We start from the raw sequence: 12,500 nt of genomic DNA, 5'->3' as shown, positions 1-12,500 counted from the left end.
GCAGCGCTGGCGTTTTGGAGCCATTTCTTTGTGTCCGCTAAATCACTACGCCAGCAACGGCAACTACACATATAGTTTGATTGATTGAAGTATTTATCAACAGCTTTGGAGAATTACAGTACATTTATTTATTAACATATTACAGTACATTTCAAGCACAACTCAATACAAAGACTGTTAAACTGTGAGTGGGCAATTTACAATGTATTCATTTATCAGACGCTCTTAATCCAGAGCGACTTACATTCACCCATTTTGACCTGAGATCAGATTCTATAAATGTCTTCTACATCCTGACAGTTTTCTGAAAAAGCCGTGTTTCTATGTCAGTCGTTCTTCGATTTTTCAAAAAATAGCAGACCTACAAGCTCGTAGCACGCCACTCGGTGGCGCGCTATGAGCTTGTAGATCTGCTATTTTTCAATAGCTAAAGCATAACATAATGCTAACACCAAAAGGGGTTCCCGCCCAATGGGTTAAGCAGTAACAAAAAGCATGGCGATACATCACATACATAAAAAGTAGTTATCATGAAACATGCGTAATCTAAGAACGTAACAGTGGAGTATCTATATAATGAAACTATACATATAAACTATACATACTATTCTATATTATACATATATACTATGAAGTGCTATGACTACATAAAATGCAATTCTAGTGCTGTCTACGTAACATGCTATAAGTCTGTATAAAATGCTATCTAAGTCTACATAAAGTGCTATCTAAGGGGGTTAGGGTAAGTGCTATACGGGCCATGATGGAGTCTGAAGAGGTGGGTTTTCAGACGATACCGTAAAGCATTACACTTGTTTACAAAAGCATTTTCAATTAATCAACACATTTAGATACGTACAAATATACCCTCCTATCTATATAGCCAAACAACAGGAATTCATCATAAAGGAGGTAAAACGGGGAAGAAAACATATACAGTGAGGGGAAAAAATAAATAAACAACTACACTTTAGAAACAAGACCAAATAAACAACTACACTTTAGAAACAAGACCAAATAAACAACTACACTTTAGAAACAGGACCAAATAAACAACTACACTTTAGAAACAAGACCAAATAAACAACTACACTTTAGAAACAAGACCAAATAAACAACTACACTTTAGAAACAAGACCAAATAAACAACTACACTTTAGAAACAAGACCAAATAAACAACTACACTTTAGAAACCAGACCAAATAAACAACTACACTTTAGAAACAAGACCAAATAAACATCTACACTTTAGAAACAAGACCAAATAAACTACACTTTAGAAACAAGCCCAAATAAACAACTACACTTTAGAAACAAGACCAAATAAACAACTACACTTTAGAAACAAGACCAAATAAACAACTACACTTTAGAAACAAGCCCAAATAAACAACTACACTTTAGAAACCAGACCAAATAAACAACTACACTTTAGAAACAAGACCAAATAAACAACTACACTTTAGAAACAAGGCCAAATAAACAACTACACTTTAGAAACCAGACCAAAAAAACAACTACACTTTAGAAACAAGACCAAATAAACAACTACACTTTAGAAACAAGACCAAATAAACAACTACACTTTAGAAACAAGCCCAAATAAACAACTACACTTTAGAAACCAGACCAAATAAACAACTACACTTTAGAAACAAGACCAAATAAACAACTACACTTTAGAAACAAGACCAAATAAACAACTACACTTTAGAAACAAGACCAAATAATCAACTACACTTTAGAAACAAGACCAAATAAACAACTACACTTTAGAAACAAGCCCAAAACTAAGATGAGAGATCATATTACTCCAGTTTTACACTCACTACATTGGCTCCCGGTGGTTTTTAGGATTGATTTTAAAATTATTTTACTTGTTTATAAATCCCTAAACGGTCTTGCACCCTCATACCTCCGCGAATGCCTACCCAGATACGTTCCTAACCGCCCCCTCAGGTCCTCCACTGCTGGCCTGCTTGAAGTGCCTGAAAGAATGTCTACAAAAAAGTATGGTGAGGCAGCCTTCTGCTTCTATGGGCCTACAGCCTGGAATCGACTTCCATTTCAACTTAGACACGCACCCTCTGTAGACATTTTTAAAGCTCAACTCAAGACTCACCGTTTTACTCTTGCTTTTAATTGAGTTTTAGTTTTAGTTTTAGTTGAGTTCTCTATTCTGACCTTTTGCGGAGTGCTTTGTTTCTCGTCCATCTATGTTTTTATGCTTTTTTTGTTGTTTGCTCTTTAGCATTGTTTTATCCGTCTAACTGCTTGCCTGTGTTTTATTGCTATTTGTATGTACTGCCCTGTGAAGCACTTTGAGTTGCATTTATGTATGAAAGGTGCTATACAAATAAAGTTTATTATTATTATTATTATTAAATAAACAACTACACTTTAGAAACAAGCCCAAATAAACAACTAGACTTTAGAAACAAGACCAAATAAACAATTAGACTTTAGAAACAAGACCAAATAAACAACTACACTTTAGAAACAAGACCAAATAAACATCTACACTTTAGAAACAAGAACAAATAAACTACACTTTAGAAACAAGCCCAAATAAACAACTACACTTTAGAAACAAGACCAAATAAACAACTACACTTTAGAAACCAGACCAAATAAACAACTACACTTTAGAAACAAGACCAAATAAACAACTACACTTTAGAAACAAGGCCAAATAAACAACTACACTTTAGAAACCAGACCAAATAAACAACTACACTTTAGAAACAAGACCAAATAAACAACTACACTTTAGAAACAAGACCAAATAAACAACTACACTTTAGAAACAAGCCCAAATAAACAACTACACTTTAGAAACCAGACCAAATAAACAACTACACTTTAGAAACAAGACCAAATAAACAACTACACTTTAGAAACAAGACCAAATAAACAACTACACTTTAGAAACAAGACCAAATAATCAACTACACTTTAGAAACCAGACCAAATAAACTACACTTTAGAAACAAGACCAAATAAACAACTACACTTTAGAAACAAGCCCAAATAAACAACTACACTTTAGAAACAAGCCCAAATAAACCACTACACCACTAAAAGCAAGAGTGTAGAAATTGTGCCGAGCAGGGATGAAAAATGTAGCAGAGACGAACGCCAAGATAGAATATCATATGCACATAATAAGTATATATTGGTTAACCCATCTTTTGGTGTTTTAACTATTGAAAAATAGCAGACCTACAAGCTCATAGCGCGGCACCGAGTGCCGCGCTATGAGCTTGTAGGTCTGCTATTTTTGAGCTTGTAGGTCTGCTATTTTTGTCTAAATGTCTAAATGTCTGAATGTCTTCTAAATGTCTTCTAAATGTCTAAATGTCTTCTAAATGTCTAAATGTCTAAATGTCTTCTAAATGTCTAAATGTCTTCTAAATGTCTTCTAAATGTCTTCTAAATGTCTAAATGTCTTCTAAATGTCTTCTAAATGTCTAAATGTCTTCTAAATGTCTAAATGTCTTCTAAATGTCTAAATGTCTGAATGTCTAAATGTCTTCTAAATGTCTAAATGTCTGAATGTCTTCTAAATGTCTAAATGTCTAAATGTCTTCTAAATGTCTAAATGTCTTCTAAATGTCTTCTAAATGTCTTCTAAATGTCTAAATGTCTTCTAAATGTCTAAATGTCTAAATTTCTTCTAAATGTCTATATGTCTTCTAAATGTCTAAATGTCTTCTAAATGTCTGAATGTCTTCTAAATGTCTTCTAAATGTCTAAATGTCTGAATGTCTGAATGTCTTCTAAATGTCTAAATGTATAAATGTCTAAATGTCTAAATGTATAAATGTCTTCTAAATGTCTTCTAAATATCTTCTAAATGTCTAAATGTCTTCTAAATGTCTAAATGTCTTCTAAATGTCTTCTAAATGTCTTCTAAATGTCTAAATGTCTTCTAAATGTCTAAATGTCTAAATGTCTTCTAAATGTCTAAATGTCTTCTAAATGTCTAAATGTCTTCTAAATGTCTTCTAAATGTCTAAATGTCTTCTAAATGTCTAAATGTCTTCTAAATGTCTAAATGTCTAAATGTCTTCTAAATGTCTTCTAAATGTCTTCTAAATGTCTAAATGTCTTCTAAATGTCTGGGCTACGTTAAGGTGTCCTTAAGAAGACCTGGGCTGCGTTAAGCTGTCCTTAAGAAGACCTGGGCTACGTTAAGCTGTCCTGAAGAAGACCTGGGCTGCGTTAAGCTGTCCTGAAGAAGACCTGGGCTACGTTAAGGTGTCCTGAAGAAGACCTGGGCTACGTTAAGGTGTCCTGAAGAAGACCTGGGCTACGTTAAGCTGTCCTGAAGAAGACCTGGGCTACGTTAAGGTGTCCTGAAGAAGACCTGGGCTACGTTAAGGTGTCCTGAAGAAGACCTGGGCTACGTTAAGGTGTCCTGAAGAAGACCTGGGCTGCGTTAAGCTGTCCTGAAGAAGACCTGGGCTACGTTAAGCTGTCCTGAAGAAGACCTGGGCTACGTTAAGGTGTCCTGAAGAAGACCTGGGCTACGTTAAGCTGTCCTGAAGAAGACCTGGGCTACGTTAAGCTGTCCTGAAGAAGACCTGGGCTACGTTAAGCTGTCCTGAAGAAGACCTGGGCTACGTTAAGCTGTCCTGAAGAAGACCTGGGCTACGTTAAGGTGTCCTGAAGAAGACCTGGGCTACGTTAAGGTGTCCTGAAGAAGACCTGGGCTGCGTTAAGGTGTCCTGAAGAAGACCTGGGCTGCGTTAAGCTGTCCTGAAGAAGACCTGGGCTGCGTTAAGCTGTCCTGAAGAAGAGGCTTCATCGATCGAGGTTTTTAAGTTACTGTACTTCTGTGCTACTGTATATAAAAATCACATCCATGACATCATGTACGATAATAAGTCATAGTTATCATAGCCATGACATCGTCTGTATCTTTGAAGGTATATTATTTCACGTACCGTATTTAAACCCACACTGGGCGGGAACCCCTTTTAGGTGTTTTAAACATTATGTTATACTTTAGCTATTTGAAAAATAGCAGATCTACAAGCTCGTAGCGCGGCACTCGGTGCTGCGCTACGAGCTTGTAGATCTGCTATTTTTTGAAAAATCGTGAAAATGTGGGTGAGCGGTGAGACTCACCGCTCACCCAAACACATCTCTCTGTTTTTACTAAAACGACAACATGACGTCACTGAGCCGCGGTGGTAAGAGACTCACCGCTCACCCAAACACACCTCTCTGTTTTTACTAAAACTACAACATGACGTCACTGAGCCGCGGTGGTAAGAGACTCACCGCTCACCCAAACACATCTCTCTGTTTTTACTAAAACGACAACATGACGTCACTGAGCCGCGGTGGTAAGAGACTCACCGCTCACCCAAACACACCTCTCTGTTTTTACTAAAACTACAACATGACGTCACTGAGCCGCGGTGGTAAGAGACTCACCGCTCACCCAAACACACCTCTCTGTTTTTACTAAAACTACAACATGACGTCACTGAGCCGCGGTGGTAAGAGACTCACCGCTCACCCAAACACATCTCTCTGTTTTTACTAAAACGACAACATGACGTCACTGAGCCGCGGTGGTAAGAGACTCACCGCTCACCCAAACACACCTCTCTGTTTTTACTAAAACTACAACATGACGTCACTGAGCCGCGGTGGTAAGAGACTCACCGCTCACCCAAACACATCTCTCTGTTTTTACTAAAACGACAACATGACGTCACTGAGCCGCGGTGGTAAGAGACTCACCGCTCACCGAAACACATCTCTGTTTTTACTAAAACTACAACATGACGTCACTGAGCCGTGGTGGTAAGAGACTCACCGCTCACCCAAACACATCTCTCTGTTTTTACTAAAACTACAACATGACGTCACTGAGCCGCGGTGGTAAGAGACTCACCGCTCAACCAAACACATCTCTCTGTTTTTACTAAAACTACAACATGACGTCACTGAGCCGCGGTGGTAAGAGACTCACCGCTCACCCAAACACATCTCTCTGTTTTTACTAAAACTACAACATGACGTCACTGAGCCGCGGTGGTAAGAGACTCACCGCTCACCCAAACACACCTCTCTGTTTTTACTAAAACTACAACATGACGTCACTGAGCCGCGGTGGTAAGAGACTCACCGCTCACCCAAACACACCTCTCTGTTTTTACTAAAACTACAACATGACGTCACTGAGCCGCGGTGGTAAGAGACTCACCGCTCACCCAAACACACCTCTCTGTTTTTACTAAAACTACAACATGACGTCACTGAGCCGCGGTGGTAAGAGACTCACCGCTCACCCAAACACATCTCTGTTTTTACTAAAACTACAACATGACGTCACTGAGCCGCGGTGGTAAGAGACTCACCGCTCACCCAAACACATCTCTCTGTTTTTACTAAAACTACAACATGACGTCACTGAGCCACGGTGGTAAGAGACTCACCGCTCACCCAAACACATCTCTCTGTTTTTACTAAAACTACAACATGACGTCACTGAGCCGCGGTGGTAAGAGACTCACCGCTCACCCAAACACATCTCTGTTGTTTTACTAACCACCTTATTGAGTGAATGATCGTCTTTCCACCACAGACAGGATTCCTCTCTCTCTCTCTCTCTCTCTCTCTCTCTCAACCCCCTTCATTTCCCATTCCAAGTGTATTTGTCATATTATGTAACTCCAGCGCCCCCTCAGGTACATTTATGAACTATTTTCAGCAATGGGATAATATTGTTTTTTTCAGTGGGTAGATCGTGTTGAGCCGGTCATTTTGAAAGTAGCTCTCAATAGCTGGGTCCCAATTCGTTATAATCGTGCACTTGGGTATACTTGGTATATACAAGGTTTTCAAAAAGCATCGCAAACGAGTTGGGCTCGCCCCCTAGTGGTCTGTTTGCAATGAATCCAATGCTGGCCTATTTAACATTGGATTCATTGCAAACGGACCACTAGGGGGCGAGCCCAACTCGTTTGCGATGGATTTGAAAACACCATGCCCATAACACCAAGTGCATAATTGTTATGATTTTGTATGTATTAAATCCCAGTTTATAGGCATTTTAAGCTTACCGAGGCCACTGTGGACGCCATCTTGAAAATTATGCCTTTCCAGAAGTTATTTTCACCCTAATTTTTGAGTGGTGCAAACCACTCCAACAACTGGCTTTGTTAGTACCTGTGTGTGTGTGTGTTTGTGTACCTGTCCCTCAAAAGAATGAGCATGGTTACTATGGTCACTGACATTACGTCAGACCACAGCTGATCAGGCTATATAAGACCTTGCACCACTCAGTTCACGCGGGTGTGATTTTTAATGTTATTTAGCATACCCAATACTAATATAATCCATTGGAAAATCTATTTTATCAATTATTTTGGTTTTTAACCATATATAACATATAACATATAACATATATAACACCATACCAAAAATCTAAAACTTGTCACCAAGTGCACGATCTTGTTGATTTTGGAATTGGGACCCAGCTACAAGTCAAACAAGTCTGGCCAAGTTAACCCATTGGGGGCGGGAACCCCTTTTGTTTTTTTAAGCATCATGTTTAGCTGTTGAAAAATAGCAGACCTACAAGCTCGTACGAGCTTGTAGGTCTGCTATTTTTGAAAAAGAAAATCGTGGCGCAAATCTTTGAATATATATTATTTCAGAGCGAAACGTTTTTAACTTTGCTTCTGGGGTGTTCAGGGCCGGATAACCACCTCTAAGGGCCCCTGGGCACTGAAGCTCTGGGGTGTTCAGGGCCGGATAACCACCTCTAAGGGCCCCTGGGCACTGAAGCTCTGGGGTGTTCAGGGCCGGATAACCACCTCTAAGGGCCCCTGGGCACTGAAGCTCTGGGGTGTTCAGGGCCGGATTAACACCTCTAAGGGCCCCTGGGCACTGAAGCTCTGGGGTGTTCAGGGCCGGATTACCACCTCTAAGGGCCCCTGGGCACTGAAGCTCTGGGGTGTTCAGGGCCGGATTAACACCTCTAAGGGCCCCTGGGCACTGAAGCTCTGGGGTGTTCAGGGCTGGATAACCACCTCTAAGGGCCCCTGGGCACTGAAGCTCTGGGGTGTTCAGGGCCGGATAACCACCTCTAAGGGCCCCTGGGCACTGAAGCTCTGGGGTGTTCAGGGCCGGATTACCACCTCTAAGGGCCCCTGGGCACTGAAGCTCTGGGGTGTTCAGGGCCGGATCAACACCTCTAAGGGCCCCTGGGCACTGAAGCTCTGGGGTGTTCAGGGCTGGATAACCACCTCTAAGGGCCCCTGGGCACTGAAGCTCTGGGGTGTTCAGGGCTGGATAACCACCTCTAAGGGCCCCTGGGCACTGAAGCTCTGGGGTGTTCAGGGCCGGATAACCACCTCTAAGGGCCCCTGGGCACTGAAGCTCTGGGGTGTTCAGGGCCGGATCAACACCTCTAAGGGCCCCTGGGCACTGAAGCTCTGGGGTGTTCAGGGCCGGATAACCACCTCTAAGGGCCCCTGGGCACTGAAGCTCTGGGGTGTTCAGGGCCGGATAACCACCTCTAAGGGCCCCTGGGCACTGAAGCTCTGGGGTGTTCAGGGCCGGATTAACACCTCTAAGGGCCCCTGGGCACTGAAGCTCTGGGGTGTTCAGGGCCGGATAACCACCTCTAAGGGCCCCTGGGCACTGAAGCTCTGGGGTGTTCAGGGCCGGATAACCACCTCTAAGGGCCCCTGGGCACTGAAGCTCTGGGGTGTTCAGGGCCGGATTACCACCTCTAAGGGCCCCTGGGCACTGAAGCTCTGGGGTGTTCAGGGCCGGATCAACACCTCTAAGGGCCCCTGGGCACTGAAGCTCTGGGGTGTTCAGGGCCGGATTACCACCTCTAAGGGCCCCTGGGCACTGAAGCTCTGGGGTGTTCAGGGCCGGATAACCACCTCTAAGGGCCCCTGGGCACTGAAGCTCTGGGGTGTTCAGGGCCGGATAACCACCTCTAAGGGCCCCTGGGCACTGAAGCTCTGGGGTGTTCAGGGCCGGATTAACACCTCTAAGGGCCCCTGGGCACTGAAGCTCTGGGGTGTTCAGGGCCGGATAACCACCTCTAAGGGCCCCTGGGCACTGAAGCTCTGGGGTGTTCAGGGCCGGATTACCACCTCTAAGGGCCCCTGGGCACTGAAGCTCTGGGGTGTTCAGGGCCGGATAACCACCTCTAAGGGCCCCTGGGCACTGAAGCTCTGGGGTGTTCAGGGCCGGATAACCACCTCTAAGGGCCCCTGGGCACTGAAGCTCTGGGGTGTTCAGGGCCGGATTAACACCTCTAAGGGCCCCTGGGCACTGAAGCTCTGGGGTGTTCAGGGCCGGATAACCAACTCTAAGGGCCCCTGGGCACTGAAGCTCTGGGGTGTTCAGGGCCGGATAACCACCTCTAAGGGCCCCTGGGCACTGAAGCTCTGGGGTGTTCAGGGCCGGATAACCACCTCTAAGGGCCCCTGGGCACTGAAGCTCTGGGGTGTTCAGGGCCGGATTACCACCTCTAAGGGCCCCTGGGCACTGAAGCTCTGGGGTGTTCAGGGCCGGATCAACACCTCTAAGGGCCCCTGGGCACTGAAGCTCTGGGGTGTTCAGGGCCGGATAACCACCTCTAAGGGCCCCTGGGCACTGAAGCTCTGGGGTGTTCAGGGCCGGATAACCACCTCTAAGGGCCCCTGGGCACTGAAGCTCTGGGGTGTTCAGGGCCGGATAACCACCTCTAAGGGCCCCTGGGCACTGAAGCTCTGGGGTGTTCAGGGCCGGATAACCACCTCTAAGGGCCCCTGGGCACTGAAGCTCTGGGGTGTTCAGGGCCGGATCAACACCTCTAAGGGCCCCTGGGCACTGAAGCTCTGGGGTGTTCAGGGCCGGATTAACACCTCTAAGGGCCCCTGGGCACTGAAGCTCTGGGGTGTTCAGGGCCGGATAACCACCTCTAAGGGCCCCTGGGCACTGAAGCTCTGGGGTGTTCAGGGCCGGATAACCACCTCTAAGGGCCCCTGGGCACTGAAGCTCTGGGGTGTTCAGGGCCGGATTAACACCTCTAAGGGCCCCTGGGCACTGAAGCTCTGGGGTGTTCAGGGCCGGATTAACACCTCTAAGGGCCCCTGGGCACTGAAGCTCTGGGGTGTTCAGGGCCGGATAACCACCTCTAAGGGCCCCTGGGCACTGAAGCTCTGGGGTGTTCAGGGCCGGATAACCACCTCTAAGGGCCCCTGGGCACTGAAGCTCTGGGGTGTTCAGGGCCGGATAACCACCTCTAAGGGCCCCTGGGCACTGAAGCTCTGGGGTGTTCAGGGCCGGATCAACACCTCTAAGGGCCCCTGGGCACTGAAGCTCTGGGGTGTTCAGGGCCGGATCAACACCTCTAAGGGCCCCTGGGCACTGAAGCTCTGGGGTGTTCAGGGCCGGATCAACACCTCTAAGGGCCCCTGGGCACTGAAGCTCTGGGGTGTTCAGGGCCGGATTACCACCTCTAAGGGCCCCTGGGCACTGAAGCTCTGGGGTGTTCAGGGCCGGATCAACACCTCTAAGGGCCCCTGGGCACTGAAGCTCTGGGGTGTTCAGGGCCGGATCAACACCTCTAAGGGCCCCTGGGCACTGAAGCTCTGGGGTGTTCAGGGCCGGATCAACACCTCTAAGGGCCCCTGGGCACTGAAGCTCTGGGGTGTTCAGGGCCGGATTACCACCTCTAAGGGCCCCTGGGCACTGAAGCTCTGGGGTGTTCAGGGCCGGATCAACACCTCTAAGGGCCCCTGGGCACTGAAGCTCTGGGGTGTTCAGGGCCGGATAACCACCTCTAAGGGCCCCTGGGCACTGAAGCTCTGGGGTGTTCAGGGCCGGATAACCACCTCTAAGGGCCCCTGGGCACTGAAGCTCTGGGGTGTTCAGGGCCGGATAACCACCTCTAAGGGCCCCTGGGCACTGAAGCTCTGGGGTGTTCAGGGCCGGATAACCACCTCTAAGGGCCCCTGGGCACTGAAGCTCTGGGGTGTTCAGGGCCGGATCAACACCTCTAAGGGCCCCTGGGCACTGAAGCTCTGGGGTGTTCAGGGCCGGATTAACACCTCTAAGGGCCCCTGGGCACTGAAGCTCTGGGGTGTTCAGGGCCGGATAACCACCTCTAAGGGCCCCTGGGCACTGAAGCTCTGGGGTGTTCAGGGCCGGATAACCACCTCTAAGGGCCCCTGGGCACTGAAGCTCTGGGGTGTTCAGGGCCGGATAACCACCTCTAAGGGCCCCTGGGCACTGAAGCTCTGGGGTGTTCAGGGCCGGATAACCACCTCTAAGGGCCCCTGGGCACTGAAGCTCTGGGGTGTTCAGGGCCGGATCAACACCTCTAAGGGCCCCTGGGCACTGAAGCTCTGGGGTGTTCAGGGCCGGATTAACACCTCTAAGGGCCCCTGGGCACTGAAGCTCTGGGGTGTTTAGGGCCGGATAACCACCTCTAAGGGCCCCTGGGCACTGAAGCTCTGGGGTGTTCAGGGCCGGATCAACACCTCTAAGGGCCCCTGGGCACTGAAGCTCTGGGGTGTTCAGGGCCGGATTAACACCTCTAAGGGCCCCTGGGCACTGAAGCTCCAAGGGCCCCCTTTCACGCCTACCCCCCCCCCCCCCCCCCCCCCCCAGAGCGACAGCCAATCTAGCGCATTGTTGCTGCTTTACACACACTTTTTGCACTTTTCAGCTGCCCTTCTCACCAACAATAAAACACTAATCTTTTTAGACACCATTTATTTCATTCGGATTAGCAGTGACATTTTCTGTGGAGCTAAAAAATATATATATAACGTGTTCCTTCCACGCGCTACGTCCAACCAGGGAAACCCCCCCCTCCCCTGTCAGGTGATGAGAAGCAGCTTGGACTCCTCATGCCTAGCAGGAAGCATGAGGTCAGTCCAGCACAGAGATATTTAGGGAGGATGAGATCCTTCTAGTCAGGCCTGTTTGTTTATAGTCCTACACAATAAACACAGCAGAGGGGAGGGGAGGGGAGGGGAGGGGAGCAATTAATTTATACTAGGCATGTAACGATTCACTCAACTCACGATACGATTCGTATCACGATTATGAGGTTCACGATTTTTCACAATATTAAAAAATATATTTTAAAGAGAAATTACCGTTTTTTTATTTTATATAAATGTATCTTCCCCCCTGAGATGTTTTATTTAACTACATTGCAAAAGAAGTAGCATTACTTTTGACAGTGCAGAAACATAAATGCCTTCTTTGATGAGCATCAACGACCATCATCACCTGGGCACAGTCACAGACACACACAGCTCCCCTCTACAGTCACAGACACACACAGCTCCCCTCTACAGTCACAGACACACACAGCTCCCCTCTACAGTCACAGACACACACAGCTCCCCTCTACAGTCACAGACAGCTCCCCTCTACAGTCACAGACACACACAGCTCCCCTCTACAGTCACAGACACACACAGCTCCCCTCTACAGTCACAGACACACACAGCTCCCC

The sequence above is a fragment of the Electrona antarctica genome (assembly GCF_951216825.1).
Source record: "Electrona antarctica genome assembly, contig: scaffold_731, whole genome shotgun sequence".
Classification (NCBI taxonomy): Eukaryota; Metazoa; Chordata; class Actinopteri; order Myctophiformes; family Myctophidae; genus Electrona; species Electrona antarctica.
The sequence above is the reverse complement of the archived record's forward strand: the minus strand, read 5'-3'. Positions refer to the sequence as shown.